The sequence below is a fragment of the Tiliqua scincoides genome, chromosome 12 (genome assembly GCF_035046505.1).
Source record: "Tiliqua scincoides isolate rTilSci1 chromosome 12, rTilSci1.hap2, whole genome shotgun sequence".
Taxonomy (NCBI): domain Eukaryota; kingdom Metazoa; phylum Chordata; class Lepidosauria; order Squamata; family Scincidae; genus Tiliqua; species Tiliqua scincoides.
This window is the reverse complement of record NC_089832.1, coordinates 15,330,250-15,356,856: the sequence shown is the minus strand read 5'-3', so window position 1 is coordinate 15,356,856 and position 26,607 is coordinate 15,330,250. Positions and strand designations below refer to the sequence as shown.

At 47.9% G+C, this 26,607-nt stretch overlaps 1 pseudogene; it reads right to left on the bottom strand.

Annotated features, from left to right (window-relative positions):
• Positions 1-24,743: 24,743 nt before the first annotated feature.
• Positions 24,744-24,863, bottom strand: LOC136663524 (5S ribosomal RNA; annotated as a pseudogene).
• Between the last annotated feature and the right edge of the window lie 1,744 nt (positions 24,864-26,607).

Below are 26,607 nucleotides of genomic sequence, written 5' to 3'. Positions count from 1 at the left end.
GTATTGGCCTCTGCCTTTCCATTGGACCATTTCAGCGACGTGGAGAGGGGGATTTGCTGCATGGGAAACAGTCTATCCTTCTTATCTACTTTACCCAGGCTTTGCGCACTGGAGAGAACACTGTTCCCGAACCACTATTCAAAGCGCAATACCATAGTCTTCCGAGACTGAAGGATGCCAACAACATTTGTTGTATCTCTTCCATCCCATAGAAGCTCCTGCCTTTTACAGCTTTTTTCTTCTCTGGGCATGTGCACACATGTGCGTGGAAGTGTGATTTCATGTCACGCATCTGATGAGGTAGGTTGCAGCCCAAGAAATATTCTGCAGGAATCAAATGGTTGGGCTGCAGTCTTAGACACGCTTACCTAGGAGTACTATTCAACGAATGGGAAATTGCTTCCGAGGAGACATACATGGGATGATACTGTTTGTCTTTGAGGTGCTACACAAGGCCTGTCTACTCAGGAGCGGTGTTCCCTCTAAGGCAGTGGTTCCCAAGCTGTGAGCCATGGCTCCCTGGGGAGCTGTGGAAACCAGATAGGGAAAGCACAGAGTCCTTGTGGAAAAACTCACTGCCCTATACAATGTGTATGATTTTAGCCCTAATGGGGAGCCATGGCCAATGGCCCAGTAGGTCAAGGGAACCACCAGCTGAAAAAGTTTGGGAACCACTGTTCTAAGGGGTCTTGAATTCAATGGGATGTACTCCCATATGAGTGTGTAAACATGCTCCCTGACTTACAGACACCTGAGTCATGGAAAGGCATAATTGTGCTGCTCTGATCTATAGTGTTCTGACCTTTAGTGTTCTGTTCTAACCTATACTGGTTGTTCTGTTGCTTGTTCAAGCATATACTGGTTTCGAGTTTTGAACACACCTCCAGAACCTAGTTGGCAACCTTCAGTCTCAAAAGACTCTGGTATCGCGCTCTGAAAGGTGGTTCTGGAACAGCGTCTAGTGTGGCTGAAAAGGCCGATTCGGGAGTGACAATCCCTTCCACACTGGGAGCAAGTGCAGTCTGTCCCTGGTCTGTCTCCCTGGCTATGGGCCTTCCTTCTTTGCCTCTTAGCCTCAGACTGTTGGCCAAGTGTCTCTTCAAACTGGGAAAGGCCATGCTGCACAGCCTGCCTCCAAGCGGGCCGCTCAGAGGCCAGGGTTTCCCACCTGTTGAGGTCCACTCCTAAGGCCTTCAGACCCCTCTTGCAGATGTCCTTGTATCGCAGCTGTGGTCTGCCTGTAGGGCGCTTTCCTTGCACGAGTTCTCCATAGAGGAGATCCTTTGGGATCCGGCCATCATCCATTCTCACGACATGACTGAGCCAACGCAGGCCGAGCCAACCTCCAGAACCTAACCTCTCCATAACTAGGGGCCATGGCAGCCCAATCCTATGGGGCCCTTACAATAGTGGATCTCACATCATGCAATCAGAAAGGCTACAGTGGTGCAATAAATGGCACACTGCTCCTGTGTGCCCTGGAGCCGCCAGTGCAAAGAACCAGCAGCTCTTCACCTGCCGCCAATGGACCCAGTCTGCGTTACAGCAGAGTTAGGTGGCGGTGGGGGCAGGTCATGTGAGCTTTGCGGTGGGGAGGGGGAAAAGCAGTGGGCGGGAGGGGGAGGATCTCAGTGGCTACAATGTGCACTGGGATCCTATCCTCATTTTGCCAGCCTGACATGCCCCCTGCCTCTCCAGGAAAACAGCTGGCCTCTGTCCAACGAGACCCATTGGCGATCTGGCAGCCTACCACAAGTAAAAAAAAATAAAAATACTTTTTTGATCTAATTGCCCCTACGCCCCATTGCCTGCAGCGTGTGCTCCATCAACACAGCTGCATGGAGGAAGGTAATAGGGGATTGGATTGGGCTGCTGGTGTAGAGAAGTGCAGCCTTCGGCTCCCTAAGATTCTTCCAGAGAAAAAGTAGGGGGTAAGGAGATTAGGAGATGTAAGCGAACCCTCAGTTGGGGAGCAGTGGCAGCACTAGGGTTTGCAAAACCTGCTGCGGGAGGCCAGTGTGTCACCCCGTGGTAGTCCTCCTTCCATGCAGTGGGTGGGCAACACCCTGGGCAGTGGGTGTAGTGATGTACCATCGCCCTGCCCCCGCTGGCTTTTCGGCTGTAACTTTTGATAGAGATATTGCAGTGTGGCTTGTTCCATTGCATTCTGCATGAAAGGTGTATCAAATGACATATCACATGATGGTATTATTACAAAAAAACAAACAAAAAACAACCCCAAGATTTTTAAAATTTGGGCCAGTAGTGGTGTCACCCCCCCCGTGTCACCTGGTGTGACCTGCGCCCCCTGCACCCCATTAGCGACGACACTGCTCCCCACATCTCTCTCTTGTGGCATCACTTCTTTTTCCTCCTTGGCCTTGCAGCCTCCTTACATCCCCCTCTCTCGCCATTCCTTCCTCTTCCCAAATCAGTGTGCAAATGGAAAGCTGGGTAGAGGCTGGGGGGGTACCAGTGGATCCCTTCCTGGCCTCCCCCCTGAGCTGCCCCCTCTAGCTTCTGCCTGGGGGGGGTGAGTACCAGTGGCTCCCCACCTCTCCCTTGGGGGGCACTACCAGCTTCACCCTCTGGCCCCCCCTCCTGCCCTCTCCATGCCAAGAGGAGCACCCTCTCTGGCCTTCCCCTTCCCCTCTGAGCCGCCACCCCTCAGCTTCTGCTTGGGGGTTGAGGTGAGTGCCTGGTGGTGGGGGTGAGTGCCAGTGGCTCCCCTCCTCCCCTTGGGGGGGCACTGCCAGCCTTACCCCCTGCCCCCTCCATGCCAAGGAGAGCACCCCTCTGGCCTCCCTCTCCAGCTTCTACCTAGGGGTGAGGGATGGGGTGAGTGCCAGTAGCTCCCCTTCTTTACCTTGGGGGGCACTACCAGCTTCATGCCCTTGCCCCCCTCCATGCCAAGAGGAGCAACCTTGCTGGCCTCCCTCTGAGCCATCCCCTCCTGGGGGTGGGGGTGAGTGCCAGCGTCTCCCCTCTTCTCCTTGGGGGAGCACTGCCAGCTTTACCCCCTGCCCCCCTCCATGCCAGGAAAAGCACCTCTCTGGCCTCCCCCTCCAGCTCCTGCCTGGGGTGGGGGGTGAGTGCCAGTGGCTCCCCTCCTCCCCTTTGGGGGGGGCACTGCCAGCCTTACCCCCTGCCCCCTCCATGCCAAGGAGAGCACCCCTCTGTCCTCCCCTCCAGCTTCTTCCTGGGGCGGGGGGCGAGTGCCAGCGTCTCCCCTCCTCCCCTTGGGGGGCACTGCCAGCCTCACCCCCTGCCCCCTCCATGCCAAGGAGAGCACCCCTCTGTCCTCCCCTCCAGCTCCTGCCTGGGGTGGGGGGCGAGTGCCAGCGTCTCCCCTCCTCCCCTTGGGGGGCACTGCCAGCCTCACCCCCTGCCCCCCTCCACGCCAAGAAGAGCACCCCTCCAGCTTCTTCCTGGGGCGGGGGCGAGCGCCAGTGCCTCCCGCCAGCCCCCCACCGCTCTGTGCCGGCAGCAGCAGCAGCTGCCCGGCGCCTGGCAGGCTGGCAGGTGCGGGCGCGCCAGGGCGCATGTGCGCCTCCCCTCGCCGGGCATGCTCACTGGCGGGCGGAGAGGCGCCTCTGCGGAGAGGGACGCGCCGGCAGGAGGAGGCTCCGCGCGCGCCTCCGCGATGGGGACGTCTCTGCGCCTCCGGCGAGGCGAGGGCAGCGCCGGCAGCCCCGCGCGGTGGCCGGAGAGCCGAGGCGCAGCCCCCGCCGGCAGGTAAGCGCCGTCCCGGGGCCGGGGAAGCCCGGAGAGGCGGCGGGGCTCGGAAGTGCCGTTGCGCGCGGCGGGCTTACTCTCAGGCAAGGGTGGCCGCCCCTGCAGCCCCAGCCTAGGCGTGCCTGCTCGGAAGTAAGCCCCCTTAGAGTCGGCGGGGCTTACTCCCAGGTAAGCAGAGGTGGGGTTGCAGCCGGAAGCCCCAGCCTCTGCATGCCTGCTCGGAACGAAATCCCATTATGGTCAATGGGGCTTACTCCCAGGTAAGTGTGGCTGAGATGGCAGCCTAAGAGCCCAATCCTCTGCATGCCTCCTTGGAACTAAATCCCGTTATAGTCAATGGGGCTGAGATGGCAGCCTGACAGCCCCAGCCTAGGCGTGCCTACTCGGAAGTAAGCCCCATTAGAGTCGGCGGGACTTACTCCCAGGTAAGCAGAGGTGGGATTGCAGCCTGAAGCCCCAGCCTCTGCATGCCTGCTCGGAACGAAATCCCATTATGGTCAATGGGGCTTACTCCCAGGTAAGTGTGGTTGAGATGGCAGCCTAAGAGCCCAATCCTCTGCATGCCTCCTTGGAACTAAATCCCATTATAGTCAGTGGGGCTTACTTCCAGTTAGGTGTGTCTGAGATTGCAGCCTAAGAGCCCAATCCTATGCGTGCCTTCTTGGAACTAAATTCTATTATAGTCAATGGGGCTTATTCCCAAGTAAGTGTGGCTGGGATTGCAGCCTAACAGCACAATCCTGTGCATGTCTACTCTGAAGTAAGTCCCATTGTATCCAGTGGGGCTTACTCCTAGGACAGGGTGGCTAGGATTGCAGATTAGGCTGCAATCCTATAAACACATTCCTGGGAGTAAACGCCATTGAACACAGTGGTACTTACCTCTGAGTAGACATGCATAGGATTGTGCCCTAAGTCGGCTGCTGTGGCTGAGCGGGACTGGCCAACTTGCAGTGGGCACCCTTGGCGAGGTGATCATTCCTCCCCTCCCTTTTGGGCATATTGCTCTGTGTGTGTGATCTGAAGTGGCAAGAGGAGAAAAGGCATGTTGTGTGTGTGTGTGTGGGGGGGGGGAATGAATACATCTCTTAAGTCAAGAGAGGCGTAAAGGGCACTTTGTCTGGGCGTCATGCCCCATGGCCGCCTGCATGCAAGGCAGCTGGTGCAGACCACCTCTTGGAATGTGCATCGTGCAAGTGGAGCACCCACAGATTGTGCGTGTGTGGGATGGAGAGAGGACATCCATTCTGGTGGATGATGCGATGTGGGCAGTGTCCTTGTGCATGTGCTGGGCAGCCCTGTGAATCAAATGGGTGCTGCTGGGTGTCAGAATGAAATGCAGAAGTGAATGGGTGGGTGCCAGGGTGCCACCTTTGCCAAGTTTCTGTATCTGAGGAAGTGGGATTTGCACAGGCAGCCAGTCTGATGTCGTGGCCCTCCGTGGAGGCTGCGTGTTGCATTTGTGAGCAAGAATGACTGACGCCCGTAGGATCCGCACATGACTTTTTGGGTATGATCTGCTCTGCAAGGCTTCCCATCACGGTGCGTGTTTCTAGGAGCTGCTGGCCCTTGATGCATCCAGTTTCTTTATGGGAATTGCGGCTTCCCATTGTGTCGTTCGTTCCGGAGCTCTGGAATTCACTGCACCCATTTCTCATGCTGTGCATGCTGTGATGCTATCAAAAAATATGTGTTTGCTAACTCTAGACTGGAAGCATAAACATTTCCTTTTGCCTATAGGGGGTCTCCTTCGCTCACAGTTGTGGCATTGCACTTCTTGGTACTGTAACAAGTGGGCTCCTTGCCATGCTCGCGCGCTCTCTTCCCCCCCCCCCTCATATTTTTGTCTGGTGCGCTCCGAAAGGATGCTGTCTTAGGCTCAGATTAAAAAAAAAAACTAGCCCTGTGACCAGCTACAGTGGAAGATAGAGTGCCTATACTTTTAACCACTGTTTAAAAGGGAATTTTGGCAGGCGCAGCTCAACATGGCATGGTTTAAAAAGCTACACCTGCCAAAATCCCCTCTTCTGTACACTGGTTAAAGGTATAGGCGCTATGTCCTCCATTAGATCTGGTCACCCTTCCTATAACTGATGACATTGCCTATGATCCTGATCGATTCACATAATGCATTATCATTGTGCTTGATTCACATTAGCGGCCATGCTCGTGACACCCCTGTAAGGTAGCCCGTTTTGTTTTGTCTTGGTAGCTCGGAGGAGGCGGTGGGTTAGAGGTTTGAGTGAAGACACATAATGAACTCAGGGCTGATGTGAGACTGGACCCCTGTGGGCTTCCAGATTTGTGCAGTTCTGAACCCCTGCACAGCATTGGGTCTGGACCAGGCTTTGTGGTTTTCTTTGTTAAAGCCTGAAATTTGTGTAGAGATATCATTTAAATTGACAATAAAGTTTCTTTTTTGGGGGTAGGGGGACCACTTACCTTGACATGGTAGCTTCCAATGATAGCTGGGAGGAAGCATTTATATTTCATAGCCAGCTAAACAGAGGCAGGTCAAGGTGTGACAGCATGCTTGATGCTATGATCAAGGCCTTTGATATAGTCCCACTTAAAGTGACCCAAGAGGAATCTCTTGGATCAGGTAAACGGTGACCTCTGTTTGTTCTCTGCCTGTCTGCTGCTTGTTTTTCCTTGTCATCCTAGCTAAGATTTAACTGTGTTCTTGCTCATCCCTGTTCCAGTCATTTTCACTTACTTCTTGCAGAGGTAGCGCAACCTGTCAGTCAGCACGGTTCTTGTTTTTCCGCACGGAACAGCCTTCATGCGTTTCTGCCGGGTATCGAAAGTAGTGGTGTGGTTCATCCTTTCGAAATGGATTGTAAGGCAAGCTGTTGTTGTTGTGAAGATGTTTTGTGGAGGTGGGTGGGGTCGGGGGAAGAAGGCCCCATTTCTCTGAGTTGTTTGCATGCTGGCTGTCGAAAAGGACAAAATATAGCTTCAGTGGTTCTGGATGGCTGACAAAAGTAGTGTGTGGTTTTGATTTTCAGGCTGTTTTTCAGACCTTCCACTAGATTAGGAGCAAGTTATCATATCATATCTTATGGCCCTGGATTTCTGACTCTCCTTGATGGACTTGGCTTGCTGAATGAAGCCCTTCTCCATAGCTCGAATTTTCAAAAAATTAAAAATAAACAGGTGTGCCAAAAAGGAAATTTGTCCCCTGATGGGCACTCCGAAGAGGTATCAAAACATGTCTGAATGTGGTTGTGGAAATAATTCTGAGCCCCTCTTTTCTGTTTGCATTCTTCTGCCTATTAATTAACTGAGCTGAACTACACAGAACGCAACTGATTTCATGTGAGCACCCGTATCCCCAGTGTGGGTGAACAGAACACCTTATGAATCTCAAGTATGAAGGTGTATTCGCAGGGAGAGAGCTAGCTATTAAATGAATACATTACAGATATATTTCATCTGAGTTTCTTCCCCCTCCTTGTTGTGCATTCTTTTTAATGCTCAATTTGTACTCTAATAGATTGATCCACGAAAGGAAGGTATTATCTCGGAGAAACCTGTGAATTCAGTTTAATGCCCAAATCTGGGAGACATTTCTAAGAAAAAAAGAACATTGATATCAGTGGTATTTCTATGTGCTTAGAACTGCTTAGTGCTAATTTTTTGTAAATATGGAAAGTGTGTATGAAAACCCCCCACTGTATTTGTCTTTATGTCTGTGATACATAGATGGGGGGGGGGGGCTGGAAACATATGTCTGGCTTTACACCTTGCCTAGATACTGTTGGCTGATAGTAATAGTGGGAGGAGTTTCTGCCATTCTTAATTAGGATTTGAAGTCATTGATTGGTCCATAGTGGATTAAAACTGGGGAGAAGGTTTTATTTTTTTTCTGAAAAGGTATTAAGGAATATTAAGAAATTATTTTGTAATGTATTGACCAAGTGGTGCATCTTTGTCATGTTTAAATGTCATGCCCGGCTCCTTACTTGCACAGAAGTGTAACTGCCGTTAATTCCATGGGAACTTGAATTTTGGGAATAAGGCCACGATCATAACCACACTTACCTGGGAGTAACCCCATTGGCTATAGTGGGACTTACTTCTGAGTAGATGTGCCTAGGACTGGGCTCTAAATCTGGGTTGATGAAAAGAAAATTGTACCCCTTAAACAGCTATGGGGACAGCTCAGGATTAAATTATGAGCAAATGAAGTTGTCACAGTTGTGAGTGTAGCTTACACTATTTAATATTGTTGTTAGGTTCTCTCCATGAATGGTTTGAGGGTTATTCTGCTTCTCTACAGAGATTTAGCTCTTCACCTGCAATTTTCTGTTTCTGTTGCAATATGGCAGGTAATTAGTAGGATAAAATTGCTTAGATATGCAAATGATAAAAGATGGGATTTGTCTCCAAGGCTGTGTTTGTCTAATGGTGATACAGTTGGTACAGTTGGCTGTGGAGCTGAAATAAAAAGCCCCTGAGCTCATCCGGGGGAGAAAAAGAAAGAAATATGTTTTGGAAATGGATTTTAATTGCGGGAAAATGACTGACTGCCCTTCTGAAGTGGAAAATGAGGACAAATGTTTGGAGTTTGTACTTCTTGGTTTGTTTTTGTTTTTCTTGCCAGTGAGAAGGTATATAATGAAGATGAATATCACTCTCCCAATACATCTGCAGTCTAGTTTCAAGATTCATGTTGTAGGAGAAGCATCATTTAGACTTGGTAATTCTCCTTTCCACCCAGTTTTTGAGCACAAAATGCTCCTGATCTAGCTCTACTTGCTTCGTGGAGGTCATCCACTTTCTGCAGTCTGCAATTCAGGGCCTCCAAGAAGAAATTTATCAGGGGGCACAAAGTTTCTTTTGGACCCCCTTCTCAAAGGGGGAAGGGAGGGGGTAAAACAGAGCAGGGGTGGAGGGTGGTGACAGCCATGATAGTCCTTGGAGTCCAGGTCTAGTGGGTTTCCCGATATGGAGCTCAGGTCTACCTGTGCAACACTGGTAACTATAGTAATATGGAAGTCCAAACACACTCCTAAATCTTTTTAGCACCAGGATCCACTTTTTTTAAAAAAAACAACACTCTATCGGGACCTGTATAGGTTTATCAGATTTTAGAAAAGGAGATCTAGAAAGAAATATTTTATTTATCTATTTATAAGTAGCGATAACCAGAAAAAGACCCTCAAACATTTATCTCCCTATATTTACACTTGGTTCAAATTTCAGGAGCTCAGCTCCTTGCAGCGCAATTAGCAGCTACCTTGCAAACTGCAGTTGCTGAGCTTTTTGTAGGGTAATTAGCAGGTACAGTATCTGATTTTTGATTAGCCTCAGGGCTTGAGGCAATTAGTTATCTGATCTTTCCATCACTTTGGCCCTCCACCAAAAATCAGGTCATGACCCACCAGTGGGTCCTGGCCCACAGTTCGGGAACCGCTGCTCTAAAATCTTTTAAATATAGAAAATCATTGCAGAAAATTAGCATGATTGTTAGGCTCACACTAGAAGGTTGAACTTGAAACAGGCCTGTCTCTCTTAACCTCCACATTTGATCTTTTCCCTTCAGTAAAAGAACACTGACCTGTCTCATGGAGGTCGTCGTTGAGATTACTGAGATAATATATGTGAAAATATTATTATTCTTATAGTGAGTGATAAGTGTGTATGATATAATACTGCATGAATGTTAGGGATATATTATTATTATTAGTAGTAGTAGTAGTGATTAGTTATTAGTTCAGGGATCTGGGTTCAAATTCCCACTCAGCCATGAAGCTCACCCGGTGACCTTGCCTGTCACATTCTCTCCATCCAGCTTACCTTTCAGGGTTGTTGTGAGACAGAAAGCAGGGGGTCGGACTCTGTGTATTCTTAGGATTAAAATGGGACAGAAGAAACCATGGCTATTATGTTGTGCCTGCACCAGAGCAAAGAGGTGCTTCCTAATCATGTTGACAGCTTAGTACTGGTCACTATGACCCTATTCTAACCTCACTCTTTCCCCTCCACCTGTATTTCATGTGCACAAGGTGTAGCTATGCTAGTGAAGCTCAGGAGAGCTTTCACGCAGCCTATGCTACATCGTAGTTCTGTGGTGGAACCCAGACTCTGCACGCCAAAGCCCAGGTTCAATCCCTGACATCTCCAGGAAGGGGTTGGCAAGTCCTGGAGTACAGCTTCCGGTCAAGGGGTGATCCTGAGCCTAAAGGGTCAGATGTCATGACCCAGGGTGGTTCTCTGTGTCTCTGATGCATCGTTCAGTGTCTGGTTGCACCACAACATGTGAAGCTATATTGACTTGTGCACCAGTTTTCTACCGATGCTTTTCCTTTTGGTAACGCAGCCCTTGACCAGGTTGTAAGGCTGCGATTCTGGACATGATTCATGGGCAGTGAGTTTCAGTGGGATGCTTCCATGTAAATGTAATTGAAACCAGGAGGCCAACTTCCTTTGCATTCCCTTCGTTGTTCTGTCTTGCTCACCCCATGGTAGGAGATGGCTCCTTATTCCAGTGACATCCAAGTGCAGTCTGATTCATGTTCAAAAAAACAAAAGTGAAAAAGGAATGTGTTCCTACTAAACTGAGCCTCTGTGCTCTCTCTTATTGATTTTTGGTTTTTGCAGTCTTATAAATGTGCTGCTTGTGTCTTGGGGAGGAGGGGGGCAGGAGCGAGGATGGCACTGGTTTTCTCATAAGCCTCAAATAAATATTTGTGACCTGAAAGGGCCTCAGATGGTTGTTGGATGCCTGGAATTTTTAACTACTTTCTGTTAGTAGTTGGGTACCAGATTTAAAAAACCATGAAAAGTACTCCTTTCAGTGATATAGCTAAGGGGGCCAAAGGGGGTGTATTAGCCTGGGTACCATACCTTGAGAGGGTGTCAAAGGGTTCTTTTTGGCCAAAAACTAGAAGTCTCTTTGTAAGTCCTCCAAGAGGCTTTCTGAGACTTGTGTGTGTGTGGGGGGGGGGGGGTGGCTTATGGTGTGTTAAAAATGTATGGGCCCTGGATCCCAGATACCCTAGTTACAACCAATGACTCCTTCATAAAATAATAATAAATTGATGTTCGTCATCGATCAAAACATAATTCAATTTCTGCTTTTGTTTTGTTTCCAGAAGGGCTGGCCCATCTGTGAGGCTGGTTGAGGCAGCTGCCTCAGGTGGCAGATTGGCAGGGCTGTCTCCTTCAGCCTGCCTGCATCTACCATTTTTCTTCCTTCTCCCCATGCCCCCTGGATTCAGAAAGGGGGAATGGCACAGAAGAGGAAGAGTGAAGCAGATGGGTGGAATAGCCCACTCCTCTTCCTTTCTAAGTCCATTAAGCAGGAGGAAAAGGAACAGTCCTGCTGACTGGCTCACTGCTAGATAAGGAGGGCCAACTCTTGGTGTTGTCTTGGGCCACCTGCGTTTTGGTTTGACCTCGGGTTTCCATTGCTTCTCCATGATCTGAAATACGGCACATACCTCTCCGTTAGCAGATGTGACAGCCATGCTGCTTGTCTTGACAGTGGCAGCTGCCGACTTGGGCATTCTGAGAAAGAGAATGGTGGATGATAGCCAAAGTGAGCCATGTGTGAAACAGTGCTACTGTTGTAACGGCATTTTTGGGTCTTAAAAGAAAGAGACACCATCTCACTGCTGTCAGGAAGCTGCCCAGCCAAACCCTTTAGCTTTATCTTAAAAAAAAAAAAAATGTTTGTAGTTGACTCTGTACAAGTTTACAGTTTGTGCCCCCTCTCAGATTTCCCTCCTAGAACAAAACATCGTTGAAAGTGGTAGTGACACTAGGGTTTGTGTCACTTGGTGCACGAGGCCAGTGTGTCACCCCTATGACGGACTTCCTCCTGTGTAGTGGGTGGGACAGTGTCCTGGACAGTGAGCGTGGTGATGTACCATTGCCCCTCCCCCGCTGGCTTTTTGGCTACAGCTTTTGATAGAAAAGAAATAATTCAAAATGGTTTATTTTGTTGCATTCTGCATGAAATTATGCATCGATTGATATATAATATGATGGCGTTATTTAAAAATACCAAGATTTAAAATTTTTTGGCTGGTCGTAGTGTCGCTCCACCTGTGCGTGTCGCCCAATGTGGCCCAGCGATGCCCCTGGTTGAGAGTGCTGATTCGCCACCCTCCCAACCCAATTTATGTACCAAATTGTTATTAAATAACAATAGGAATGATGTAGCTGAAGCTTAGCAGTAGTCTTCTGAGATCTCTCCTTTGGAAATAATGGGATATCAATGTGCTTAATTCTAGCTGGGTCATGCCTAATGGGGTTGAGGGAGTTGGCTTGCAACTGGCTCAATGGGAACTTATGTCTCATGGCAGGCGACGGATCGATTGGTGCTGAATGTTCGGTAGGCTTGCTTTCCCACAGTTTAAATGGCGCATTGCAAAATGGCAACCCGTTTGAATGCTCATTTTGCAAAAAGAACACACTTCTTTTGTCTATAGATTTCCATAAAGTTGTTGGCATCCTTCAGTCTCGGAAGACTACGGTATCACGCTCTGAATGGTGGTTCTGGAACAGAGTGTCCTCTCCAGTGCGCGAAGCCTGGGTAAAGTAGATATGGAGGATAGACTGTTACCCATGCAGCAAATCCCCCCTCTCCACGTCGCTGGAATGGTCCAATGGAAAGGCAGAAGCCAATACGGTTGGTTCCAGCGGCGTCGCAGGAGTTGCCAGAACGTGACTGTGTTCAGCCATGAACTGCCTCAGGGACTCCGGCTCCTGATTTTGCCTGGAGGTTGACTCCTGAAGCCTTTTCCATGACTGGATGTAGCCACAAGGCAGTGGAGGTTTGGGATCAGAGTTTTCCTTCTCTCAGATGAGCTGCCTTCCCAGGCTAAGGAGTCCCATCTACCCGGCGGCTGTTTAGTCGCCTCTTACGACAAGTACAGCCAAACTGAGGCCTATTCTTATCCCCAGCCCCAGGGGATTCCATAAAGTATCATTTGAATAATGCGTCTTAAAACTTCTAACCTGATCGCTGATGATATGGAAGCCAAAAAAGATATAATGCCTGTGGCCCCGATCTGGTGAAGTTGGTCCTTGTGCTGAAGCATGCTGTGGAGTCTGGACTCATGAGAGGGGGTTGCAGGGAGTAAATTGTACCCATTCCTAGGGTCAAAAAGGGGACCCAGGAGCCAAAGGAAAGGCCTGAGAATTTTCCTGGGATCTCAGCTGGCTTTGTGAAGCAAAAGATGGAGGCTGGGCTGGGCCAATTGGGAGGCCATGTCTACTGGGCAGGTAGACCTGGGCTCTCCAGCGGTAGATTTTCTGGCTGTTGCAACCCTTCCCATGCCATTTTTTTGTACTCTCCTCACTCCCTTTCTGTGCAGCCCCCGTCACAGCCCCTCCCTTTCCTGTCTCCCTTTGGAAAGGGACCCAAAAGAAACTTTGAACCTCCTAATAAAATTCCTCTCTGAGATTTTGGGTGGAATGCACATTATTCTCTCTCTCTCTCTCTCTCTCTCTCTCTCTCTCTCTCTCTGTCCTCAAACAAAATGATGCTGCATCGTGTTGGGTGGGGGGGACCCATCTCCAGTCCACAGTGTTTCTTGCTGACTTAGGTCCCTGCAGGTTTTGACAGTCAACAAGGGCAACCCACTTTTCCAACACAGTTCCCCCTACTTCTCTGTTCTCCCCATCCAGAGTGGGAGAGGCAGGGTTATTTAATATTTGACATTTCAGATCCGAGGATTGATAGGAGAAGGACCACTAGCGACTGACAAACCACTGGTCGGGAGTGGGTGGTGACATCTGGTCACTGAGGAGTCTTGGGCCAACCTTGGAAAGGATTAAACTTTGGTGGCCTGTGTTTTTCAACTAGGACCTAGCGCAGCGGTTTTCAACCAGTGTGCCGGCACACTGGTGCGCTACCATTTCCACAGGTGTGCCGCGGGGGTTTAGGGCAATGCCGTTTATTAATAGGGCCGTTGGGGATGTGATTCCCACATGCCTTTTCAATTGTCAAAAAAACTGATGGTGTGCCTTGACCGTTTTAGCACCGTGTCAGTGTGCCCTGAGATGAAAAAGGTTGAAAACCGCTGACCTAGTGGGACATGATGCCTCTAGCATGCTTCTATTTAGATCCATTGACAAACAACAAAATGGTGGCTAGTTATTAGAACTCAAATGCATGGAGGTTGCCATGTTTAATAGCTTTGGGTTAAAGGAAAGTTTGCAAGTGTGGCGAGTGTGCTAGAAGTTGAAAAACATGTGAACAGATCATGCTGGGAGGAGACTTACATACACTTTTTGCTGGTCTTTGACCGTAACAATAAATACCTACCTACCACTTCTCACGCACTACTAGCTGGGAAGAAAAAATAAAAAAATATATGCAGGCTTTGACATTGGAGCAAAACCCTGACCAGTTCGTGCTCTCAAGTTTCCTTTTGGGTTTGGTTGTAAGTGCTACCCCTGTAGCACAGTGATTTTCAACCTTTTTCATCTTATGGCCCTGACAAGGTACCAAAATTGTCAAGGCAACCATCGGTTTTTTGACAATTGACAAGGCACACCATGCTGTTGGTGTGGGGCTCACATCCCCCCATGGCCTTACTAATAAATGACCCCCCCCATACTCCTGCGGCACACCTGCAGACCATTTGCAGCACATCAGTGTGCCACGGCACAGTGGTTGAAAATGGCTGCTATAGCGAGAGAGGAGACTATTAAGTGAGCCCAGCTGGACCACATAAAGGAGGCTTCTGTGAGAAAGGAAACTATTTTTTTGTGGTGAGGCCCTATAGGAGTGGGGTGAGGAACAGGAAAGGCTGACGATTGTAACACTGCTTGGTTGGCTCTTGGCTGGGTTCTGTTGGCTTTTGAGTGTTTTGGGAGTCAGTCCTGGTTACCAAAGCAGCCTTGTTGGCAGCCAATTGCACGTGCCAATGTTGGTGATGGAGGTCATAACTCCGTGGTCAAATCTGCTGTTTTGCCTGCAGAGGATCCCAGATTCAATCCAGCTGGAGCTGGGAATGATCCCCGTTTGACACCCCAGAGATCATCTTCCCGTCGGTTTGTTCCAGTTTCAACAGCTGTGCTGTTGCACACAGGTGTGCCACAAATGGGGTGCAGGTGCACTGCAGGAATTTGGAGGAGGGTCATTTATCAGTAGTCATATTAGTATTCTGTGACCTTTTCTGGGGGGGGCACCCGCAATTTTTGACCCATGTTTCTTTTTTGCCTCTCTGTGCTATCTCCAAGTCCTTGTGAAACTTGGGGTGGCTCAGTAGCTCCATGTTTCCCATCCAGAGTGGGAGAGGCAGGGCTATTTAATATACCTTTAATATTACCTATTAAATATACCTATTTAATATACCCACATTCATGAGTGGTAGCCAAGCGGATAGTCAAAAACTCAAAAGAGGCACAGTTGTGCCTTTTTGGAAGTAGTCAGGTGCAGAATCAGATGCTCTAAGTGAGGGATGTCAAGCATAAGGCCCCTGGACCCCCAGTATAATTCAGTTCTCCCAGCATAATAACTGGGTGTAGTGGAAACATGCAAAATCCCTCAAGGAGATAGGGTGTGGCGTCAACAGTGGCCCTTTGCTCTGACAGGTCTGGGCAGCATGGGGTTAACACCATGGCCTTAGATTGCGGTGAGTGTGCTGTACAGCTGCAGCCACTGGAAGGCATCAGAACCCTCAGGGGTAAAAGGAGCACCTGGAGGAAGGAGAGGGTGTGGGTAGTAGGTGGAGAAAAGGTTGGAGGAAGGCCAGAGGGCTGACTGTCTGATGGAGCTGCTGACTGACCAATGGACGGACTGACTGGTTGACTGACTGACTGGTTGACTGACGGACTACTGATGGATGGTAAGAAGGACTACTGAGGATTGCTGGAATGAAGACTGCTGGAGACTGCTGGGTAGTGGAGAGCTGAGAGGGTGCTGCTGTACTAAGAAGAGCTGCTGCTTTGAGAGCCTGGACGAGAGACCCCATGGCCCCACAGGCAAGCCACCTACTGGTTAACTTCCCATTAGTACGGGGGGTCATTAGTGGTGTTGTGTGCCACTAGGGCATGCCAAGCTTTGAGCCAGGGGAACAAATTAGCTTGCAGAGTTTCTATATCTGGCTTCTGTATTCAGAGCTTGGAATGGGAATTTGGCAGGACATTGGGCTGTCTCATATCTTGAAAATATGAACAAGATTTGCATATTTTCTCTTCTGTCGTTTGCAGCTAATGCGTTGCTAAGTGAGAACAAAGTGCTTATTTCTGGCTGTGGTCTACTTAATGACATCACTTCCTGCTTAATGATGTCACTTTCGACCCTCAGCAGGTGGCATGAATGCCAACTTCACCCCTCTATATGAAAAGAGTTTGACACCAGTTGATGCCCATACCCTTGGATGGCCGTGGCCAGTCTCTGTCAATACCAACCCAGATGTCCCAAGGCTCAGACGTCCTATACAGTGGGCACTCCTTATTTGTGGGTTTGGTACCCATGGATTTGACTCAACATGGGTGCCCAGCTCACACCTGAAGGGCCTTGGGGATGTCCTGGATGTGAACAGAAGTGCTTTCTAGTGTGTTTGGGAGGCCTTCTGAGGTGCAGGAAGGTTGTATGTGGCTTCCCCGCACCTTGGAAGGCCCCTTGGATGTTTTGGAGAGGCACTTTGGTTGCTGGCATGGCCTTGCTTGCAGATTTAATTATCTATGGATATTGGTATCCGTGGGGTGTCCAGGAACAGGTACCCAGGGCCCATTGTATTCTTCTTACAACTGCTAACATAAGAAGAGCCCCACTGGATCAGGCCAAAGCCCCATCTAGTCCAACTTCCTGTATCTCACAGTGGTCCACCAGATGCCTCAGGGAGCACATAAGACAACAAGAGACCTACATCTTGGTCCCCTCCCTTGCACCTGGCATTCAGAGACAGCCTAATTATAAAACCAGGAGGTTGCACATACCCATCACAGCTTGTAACCTGCGATGGACTTTTCCTCCAGAAATTTGTCCAATCCCCTTTTAAAGGCATCCAGGCCCGATGCCATCACCACATCCTGTGGCAAGGAGTTCCACAGGTTAATTACAGGTAAAAAAAAAATTTCTTTTGTCTGTCCTAACTCTCCCAGCGCTTCATTTTAGTGGATATCCCCTGTTTCTCTTTCAGTAGTCACCCAGGTATATAAACGTATCCCAGGCAGGGTGTCAGAAACTTTTATAGTGGAACTTGCATCTTGCAGCCCCCAAAAGGAGAAAAATCACTCTTTTAAGTCTCTTGCTCTCTCCCTCGTTGTTTCCATGTGAACGTCGCGTGGAATATATAAAAACAGATAGAAATTTCAAAATAGGGATGACTTAAAAATCTTTACCCTATTTCCTTCTTGTCAGGCCCCTGTTACCATGGGAACTGGTTCAGGAAGGCAGCGGGTAATCGGCGGTTGAGTGAGAAGTGTTACCCATTACACTGGGATTCACGCTGCCTGTTGAGTGAGATTACAAGCTTACTGAAGAACATAGTCTTTGGAGGTAAAAACAGATTTTTAAAGGCAGAGCGGGGCCCCACTTGTCGGGTAACCCACACTCCATGCCAAAGAACGTGGAATTATCGGGCGGGAAGGGTGCCCGTTAAGGCATTGGTAGCATATAATAGTTACAATTTATTAATAATAATGAATAATAATATATTTGAAATACGTATATTAATATATGCATTTGCATAACTTTCTCCTTCTAGTCTTTAGGCTGAGCGGGGCCCCCAGAAAGACTCCCCAGGTGCCCACCAAAAATCCTTTTAGCAGCCTGCTTTAGCTAGCTTCCAACCTTGTCCATGAACTTTGAAGCCCGAACTAGAAATATTTTTGGAACAGTAATAAGGAAGAATGATGGATGGATGGAGGAGGTAGCCCCTTTCAGTCAATCACTTTGCCCCAAGCCTCTCTATCATCAGAATAAGGCCTCTTAAAGGTCATCGCAGCCTTTCCCAAGCTAAGGGGTATATATTCGAGTTGTTCCAAATGTGAAACAGCAACACAAAAGCAAGTTAGTTTTTTGTTCTCCAGTGGTGGTGCCAGAACATATATATGGAGCAGAACATAGAAGTTGCAGAGCTTTTTTCTTTTCTTTTTTGTCCTATATATTATGTTTCTTGGAGAAAAAAAAGGTCCTATGTGAAATCAGGTGGAATCATCATTGTGAAATAAACAGAGCCTATGGGAATCTATGAGCCTAGTGGTTCCAGAACCACTTTTCAGAGCGCGATACCATAGTCTTCCGAGACTGAAGGATTCCAGTGATGGGAATCTGCTGTTGATGGATAGATAAAACAACAATTAATGGTATAAAGCACTCTGAGAACGTTAGCAGTACCTTCAAGTTATCACAGAGGTCCAGCAATGGAGAAGGGAAAGGATGACTTCTGCCTGTGTTTGGTGCTCTCGGTGCTTGATGTCATCTATGTTACTGCTATTCTTAGCCCAGGGAGCAGCAGCAAATGTCCATTGGGCAACTTATTGCTGGATATCAGGAATACTTTGTCTCTTGATGGTCAGCGCAGGTCGCTGGGCACGTAACTGAGAATTTAGAGAACTGAGAACTGGGCATGTAATCCTATTTAACCTTTCAGAAGTCCCAGCCTCTGTTTCCCTTCAATTTCCCTTCCTTGAAATGCATCTGATTATAATTTTAGTCTTTTTGCACTTGGTGAGGAAGGACAAAGCAACCGCTGGCATGTCAATACTTTTAAAATTGCTTCCTGTTAGTGTAAATCAGGGGTCTCCAAGCTATGGCCACATCTGGCCCACCATAAGATTTTATCTAGCCTGTAGCATACATAAGAACATAAGAACAGCCCCACTGGATCAGGCCATAGGCCATAGGCCCATCTAGTCCAGCTTCCTGTATCTCACAGTGGCCCACCAAATGCCCCAACCGGGCCGGTTGCTAATTTGCGAGTGTTTGACATATATCATTTCTCAGTTTAAGCAGGGCATTGCTTCTTTGTAATTGTCACATTTCTCTTTTGTTCTGAATCGTATCGTGCTGATTACAAATAAAAAAGATGCAAGTAAAACTTGTTCGTTCATTATAGTATCAGTCATTGATTCATTTAAAAAACTGATTTTTTTTTTGCCTGTGAAATGTGTAAAATATACAATGTGGCCCTCGCAGTGAATAGTTTGGAGACCCCTGGTGAAAATGAACTTTGCGGTTAATGAAGATTTGCAGAACATTTGATAGTGATACAGTGTGCTTCTTCTCTCTCTAAGAAACATGATCAGAATGGTTATTTTTTCATAACAGTTTGTAATTTTTTTTATTTTTGATTGACAGCTGGTGTGCTTAGTTTTCTTTCCCTTCAGTTTCCCTTCCTTGAAATGCATCTGATTATAATTTTAGACTGTTTGAGACCCTCTGGGAGAGCAGTGTTGGCTTGTGCTGAGCCCACTGGGTGCAGCGGGGATATAAATCTAATAAACAAATTGTGTTGTAAGCCTGTGGGGCAGGATGGGGCCTGTTTAAGTTCTTCATGACACATGGTGGAGTAGTAGGACAGAATAAAAACAGAAGTTGGATTAGTTGAACAGCCTGGAGCCTGCAAGGTTGAAGCTACTAGTATTCTCTACCTGTTGTGTGCAGGTGAATTCACATGCTACATTGCATTTCTTTATAAATATTTATGTAGGTATTTTCTGCCAAAAGAAGTTCACCAAGTGGCCTACATAGCAGAAGAAATTTTAAAATGGGTTTCCTGTCCCAGAGGGCTCACAATCTGGAAAAGACATGAAGGGCCCCTGGGAAAAGCTGCTATAGTGGGGTGAGTAGAGTCAGCCCCCCCCCATTTTTATACCTCCCTTCCTCCAAGGAGCTCAGCATGGTGTGCATAGTTCCTCGTCTCCTTTTGTCCTCACAACAACCCTTTGAGGTTGGTGAGGCCAAGAAAGAGAGTGACTGGGCCGAGGACACCCAGGACGTTTCATGGCTGAGCTGGGAACTGAACCTAGATCTTCCTGGTTGAAGTCCAACTCCTGAACCAGGACACCCATCCTGGCTCTCAGCATCTAAGTTTCTCTCCCTGCTGATAAGTGCTGTATAAGAGAGACACTAAAGGTGCCTTAGTCTAATTGGGCACTGCTTTCTAAAGTATCATGCACAGGTCATCAACAGGTGGGACCTCAGAAGTGGGACACAACTCAACCCAGGTGGGTTGTGGCAGTACTGCTGTAATTATTTTGTTCTGAGTGTCCGTTTGGACAGTAATAATAATAATAATACAGGTATTTCTATACCACCTTTCTTGGTCCTCAGATTTCTCCTTAGACTTCATTCAAGGCAGTTTACATAGGCAGGCAATTTTTAAATCCCTGTAGGGATTTTTACCATTTGAAAGAAGGTTTCTATCTTTCAAGAAACCGCAACATTCAGGTGTTTCTTTCTGGATCTGGCCGCACATTCTGGCCTCCATCCTCCCACACTCAGAGCAGATGGAATAGCTCGGCTTCAGCTTGTCTGCTGCTTCAAGGTGGCCTCGAACTGGCGACCTTTGGATGTTATCTTCAGGCAAATGGAGGCTCAACCCTCTAGACCAGACTTCCTGCCCAGCTAAGTAACCAGCACTTAGCTGAGTCAAGTCCTACTGGAGACTTTGGCGGGGTGGCTTTGGCCAAGCTTCCGTTCTCCCCGTATCTCACTCCAGCTTTCCTGCCAAGGGACAACCTCTGCCCTCTTCCTTGCTTTAGCTCACCTCTTTTCTTCCACCTGTCAAAATGGAGTGCAAATTGTTGCTGTTTGACTTCCTGCCGCTCCTCCTCTTCTAGTAGGCTTGGTAGGAAAGAAGTAGCAGAATGACTCAGTAGCAGCTCACGCTGAGTGGCCATTAGGTGGGAAAAGGCAAGGAACTGGGGCTGCTCACTTGCTCAGCCTTCTCAACCCATGTTCGGTCCCATGTTCAGGGAGGTTCAAGCCTGGACGAATTGAAGGCCTCTGCTGTAATGGGCCAAGACGTTTTGTGGTGTTGCAGATGGTGGCTACAATTGCAATGGCAGTGACCTCTTGGGCACCTATTGTTTGAGTTGGCGATGTCTTAAGATAGTCAGGAACGTTCCATACAGTGCAAAAAGTCTACATGGAATGTTCGGGAACTTTCCTCTCTTGCTGTGTTGTTGAGTAGTAGAGCTGAGCCTAAAATATCATATTGACTTTAGAACCAGGAGAGTTTGTTTTTCTGGAATCAGTGGGAATAGTACCAAGGAGACGGGGAACTTGGAGTCAGAGTAGCAACAGGTTGTCAACTCTCCCTGAGAGTTTGGGAACCGCTGGACTGGGGGCTGGACTGTTGCCAGTGCTCTCGCCGACCACTCTGTCGCATTCTCCTGCCTGCTTCTCTTCCTTTTGGAATCTATGACGTGGGAGGAGTAGTGGCAATCATTGATCTTTTGTATCTTGCAAGACCAGCATGTGCCATTAAACAACCAGAGCTGCTCTGGAGCGGGAAAGGAGACACGGCAAACCCTGGGGCAGACCATGCCTGGCTGACCCCGTCCAGCCTCCCGGAGTGTCGAATGAGAGCCCATAATGGGGAACAGCGGCAGCCTTCCCTCCACCTTCCCCTCCTTGATTGCGGCAGCTGCTCTGCCCTGTGAGTGCCGTTGCTAATGAAGTTAGAGTGATTCATTAGAGTTGGTCAAGCTGCTAATTTCACAATTTGGAGCCATATAAATGGCTGCTTGCCAAGAAGAAAGTAGATTATCCGTGACAATTGCGGCTTGAGTTTAGAACTGGCAGCGAAAAGTTAGAATTCTACACCATTCCCCCCACCCCCCTGAGCCAATTGATGGGCAGATTGCAGAAATGGGGCTAGAGAGATGCCCATGTGTTCTCTCCCCGTCTCCGGAAAAAATGGATTTTGCATTCAGAGAGCTCCCGGTGGTCTCCTATTCAGGTTACTGATCTGCGTAGTTCACATCTGCTTTGCAGTTGCCTTTAGCTTAGCCCACCTCTGAGCTTTGCATTTTGTTTTCTTCTTTGTGGGCTCAGTGCAATTGTGTGCTGTGGAGTTCTGCATGTTCGCAGAACTGATCTCAAAGGCTACTAGACTTAAGCTTTGGCCGCCAGGCCACATCCAGCCCCGCAGCACATTTTCACTGGCCCTGCTGAGCCCAGTGGCAATATAATTCCATGCACCTCTCCTCCTTTCCTCTCTCCATCACCATGCACCTCCTTCCTCTGGCTGTGACGCCTGCATCTGGGCTGGGTTGCTCTCGCTGAGAGAGTGTGACAGCTTCCAACCTTGCATTGCAAATACAGTGTGCTCTTGGTATCCGTGGGGGGTCGGTTCCAGGACCTTCCATGGATACCGATTTATGTGGATAATTAAATCTGTGGGAGGGCCTCGGAGGACCTACCAGATGTGGCTGGAAAGCACTCCTGAGAGGTCCTCTGAGGCCTTCCAGCATGGGCTCCACATACGTGGATGCTGAAATCCACAGATTCCAAACCTGTAGATATGAAGCGCCCACTATATGGCAAACTGCTTTGCATATATTCATTTTCCTATTGTGAATATTTGTAGAATTGTGTACGAAATGTAGTTGACCTACTCTGGCGCCACCATAAGATCAAACTGAGTGATAAGGCTTTGGCAGCTGAATGTTTGGGGATCCCTGTTCTAAAACGTTGTTGACTGTTCTGTCAGGTGGAGAGACATCACACACACCATGTACCTCAAGGGCAGTTGAAGAAGAGCCAATCTCTTGGTTACTTTTCAACTGCTGCTGAAGCAGCTTCTCAGTGAGAACCCTTCTTGTCTTCACTTTCTCTCAGTTGTCCTAAAAGGATAACACTCTGACTTCATTTTTCAGTCCAGTTTTCCATCCTAAGGTTAACAGTTTGTACTGGAAAAAAAACAAACCCCAAAAACCTGTGTTATAGTTGTTTTAGGGTTCCCCACTCCTTGGGGTGGGAAGGCAGCTCATCTGAGAGAAGGAAAACTCTGATCCCAAACCTCCACTGTCTTGTGGTTACATCCAGTTATGGAAAAGGCTTCAGGAGTCAACCTCGAGGCAAAATCCGGAGCCGGAGTCCCTGACGCAGTTCATGGCCGAACACAGTCACGTTCTGGCAACTCCTGCGACGCCGCTGGAACCAACCGTATTGGCTTCTGCCTTTCCATTGGACCATTTCAGCGACGTGGAGAGGGGGGATTTGCTGCATGGGTAACAGCCTATCCTCCATACCTACTTTACCCAGGCTTCGCGCACTGGAGAGGACACTCTGTTCCAGAACCACCATTCAGAATGCGATACCAGATTCTTCCGAGACTGAAGGATGCCAGCAACTCCTTGGGGTAGTGAGCAGGCTTACTTAAAACACTGTTTGTTGTGGGGCACTACCCTCCATTGATGGTCATGTCTTCTCTGTTGGGCATCCTGTGGCAAGGGGTTCCACGCTGGATTGTAGATAAATAATATTAATAGAAAGATATGGTAGCAACTGCAGAATCCTCCAGGTTGCCGCTGCCCCTGCCATTATGATAATGCTTCACAAGGGCTTGGAAAAAGTTTACCAAAGCATTTGGTTGAGTGTCGCCATAAACCTGGATCCGGCCTTGCAAAAACAACCGTCTTCTTAGTGCAAGGTTGACGGACACGCCACCTCTTTGACATCCATTTTGTTTATTTAACTCTAAAGCTCAATAGCTTTGCGGCAGTCGTTCATTTTTCCAATGACTATCCGTTGTACCAATTGGTTTTCATATTGGTTGAAGAAGTTGTCTGTTAAGTAGCATGCAGAAGAAAAAGATGACCTTTTAATGTCTCTCACATTTGGGCTTATAATATTGTGATGACAGCGCATGACTTGTGGAATCAAATTTTGAAATGATGAAGCACATATAAGTTGTACTGAAGGGCTTCCAGCAGTTCTTGTTGATCTATCCTGGAATGCAGGCAATGAGAAATCTAGTTTTTGTGTATTTTCTCTTAACTTTTTTATTTTATTTTACAGCTGCTTGAAGATTATTATAAATGTCTTTATAATGCTTTATTTTGGATCCATATAACTGAGGATACTTTAAGCAGAGATTTTGCTAGGCTCGATTCAGATGATCCTTCATATTCTGGTCCGAGTATTGGGAATGAACTTGTGTGTGGTCTTCTCAAGTTGCCCCCAAAAGTGACGTTCAATGTGAATGTTATGGTTTTTCTTAAGCCAAGGTATCTGAAAATATTCACAGGATGTCAAAGGAGTTTTTAGATGACAAGCAAAATTTCTCAAGGGGTATGTGGTTATTTTGTCCTCTTTGTGCATGGCTTCCTTTTGCCATTTCCTGTTTAGAACTAAGTGGTTTGCCGTGATTCTTCAGTTGGGAAACTATGATGGGACAGATGCTGTCCAAACTAGCTTCTGAAACCCTGGTTTTAAGTGACTTTCCAGGGCTGGCTTGGAAGGCAAGAATGAACTGATAAGTGATGTCGTTAACCTGGAAGTGATGTCATCAATTTAGGCTTCAAACCTAAGCCATGATCAGCTAAAGGCCCCATTACACTGAGCACTCCCGCTGTAATTATGCATGGCTTGGAATTCAAAGGCTCCAGATCAGAAGTCAAAGCGGAGCTCAGACTTGGATCCATTTCCAACCACACAGTTCACCACCACCCTTTCCAGCATCCTATCTTCCCACACTTTCAGGGCAAGCACCATGCCTCTCTCCCACCAGGAGCTTGCCCTGCCCCACAGCTCTGTACCCTGTATTTTCAGCTCTGTATTTTTTATGGCAGCTGAGCAAGCTGCTACATGGTTGACAACCTTCAGTCTCGAAAGACTATGGTAGAAGCCTACAGCACCTGGTATTCCCAGGCAGTCTCCCATCCAAGTACTAACCAGACCTGACCCTGCTTAGCTTCCGAGATCATGGTATAAGCCTACAGCACCCAGTATTCCCAGGCGGTCTTCCATCCAAGTACTAACCAGGCCTGACCCTGCTTAGCTTCTGAGATCAGACAAGATTGGGAGATAGTGTTCAGTATAGGGAGATGGTTGGCAACCTTCAGTCTCGAAAGACTAGGGTATAAGCCTACAGCACCCGGAATTCCCAGGCGGTCTCCCATCCAAGTACTAACCAGGCCTGACCCTGCTTAGCTTCCGAGATCAGACGAGATCGGGCATGTGCAGGGTAACAGTTGCTGCTGCGTGACACACCTGAAATGACTCACCTAGTGGGTCCTGAGTCACAGTTTGAGAAACACCAGTTTAATTCATCAATCAATTAATTAACTGGCTCAGGCAACTGCTTCTGTGTACACCATTTGCAGTATCTGGGTGAATTATAGTATATATGCGAATTATAGCATAATAAATTTGACACTATTAAGTGTTTGTGTGCATTTTCTTGAGACACCCTGTGGAATGGCCGTTAACGCGTACATAATTGAATGCTACACAATGCCGTGGCCTGATGAAAGCCAACGGTTCTGCGTTTCTTAGCTTCTTCATTATCTCTGTTAAGTTCTGCCGTTACGCTGAGCGCTGCAGTGACAGTAATGTGCTGGAGAGTCAGGGGTCAGTCCGACTGGAAGTTTGCCAAGGGACCTTGTCAACCAGCAGCATGGCTTTGGAGCTGTGTTTAGAGGCTAAATATGTGAACTCTGAATCTTTTGGTTCAGATCTCACATTGGCCATGAATGTGTAAATTCATGTCCCTTCTCTGCAGCAGGACAATATAATACTGTAGATAGTGTAGTATGGGGATGATGCATAGTGGAATAGATGCAGGTTGTTAGATGGTTTGCACAGACCTTTTGCAGTCACCGTGCTGTATAAATGCCAAGTATCTCTTGTTATCTGGTGTGCTCCCTGGGGCATTTGGTGGGCCGCTGTGAGATACAGGAAGCTGGACTAGATGGGCCTATGGCCTGATCCAGTGGGGCTGTTCTTATGTTCTTATGTTCTTATATTGACTCTGGGTGAGGAAGAAAGTGTGCAGCCGCTCTGATTGTGCTCCAAATGTCTTGCAACCTTCAGTACCTCAGACCGTGGTGTGAAGTTTAGCTTTCACTAGCAAACACTAGCTGCTTAATCAACCATGTTGACTTGTCTGACTGGAAGAGGGAGGAAGGAGAGTTATAATTGCCATGTTTGGATGGCTGTGGAAATAAAAATACATTTTTTTTTTCTTTTTTGGAACATCCCTTGATCAGAGGACAATTTAATAGGAGCAATTTTTTCCATGCTCTGCAATCATCAGATATTGAGCCACATCCGAATGTTGGTTGGAACGTGAACACCCGTGTTGCCACTAGTGTTTAAAAACATGGACACAGCTCAGTTGTTCTCAATCCTCATGTGACAGCCCCCAAAAGCATGTGGGGCTACTAGCATACTGGCAACCTGGCTGGGCTCACATAATGACGAGTCGGGCAAGTGAGGAGTTGTCATCTCTTTTGGAGGATTAGATCTGTTTTTGTGGTGGCTTTCATGATCAGTGGCTCAGAAAATAGCCACCACAATTGTGCAAATTACAACTGCTGTGTCCTCCCTCCACCAAGTGGAGGTATCGGCTTTTAAAACTAATCCCTCCACATCAGCCCAGAGGAACTGAGGGTATACCTGTGACCCTGAGTGCGGAAGGGATGAAGCTTCTGAACCAGACTATGAGGTTCTTAGGTATGTGTTCTTATAGAATGCTGGCAGTGTTAAGACACCAGAAATCAACTATGGTATGCCGTTTATGTTTGCTACAGAAACCACTATTTGTTTCTCATCGGCTAACATTTCAGTTGTGTAAGAAGAAGAAGTTGGCAACATCCTTACCTTTAGTTTAACTTGGTGTTTCTCAAACTGTGGGTTGGGACCCACTAGATGGGTCAGGCATTCATTTCACTATGTACTTAATTTCAATGTTTTTTCCCCTAATTGACTTGATTCTAGCCTTAATG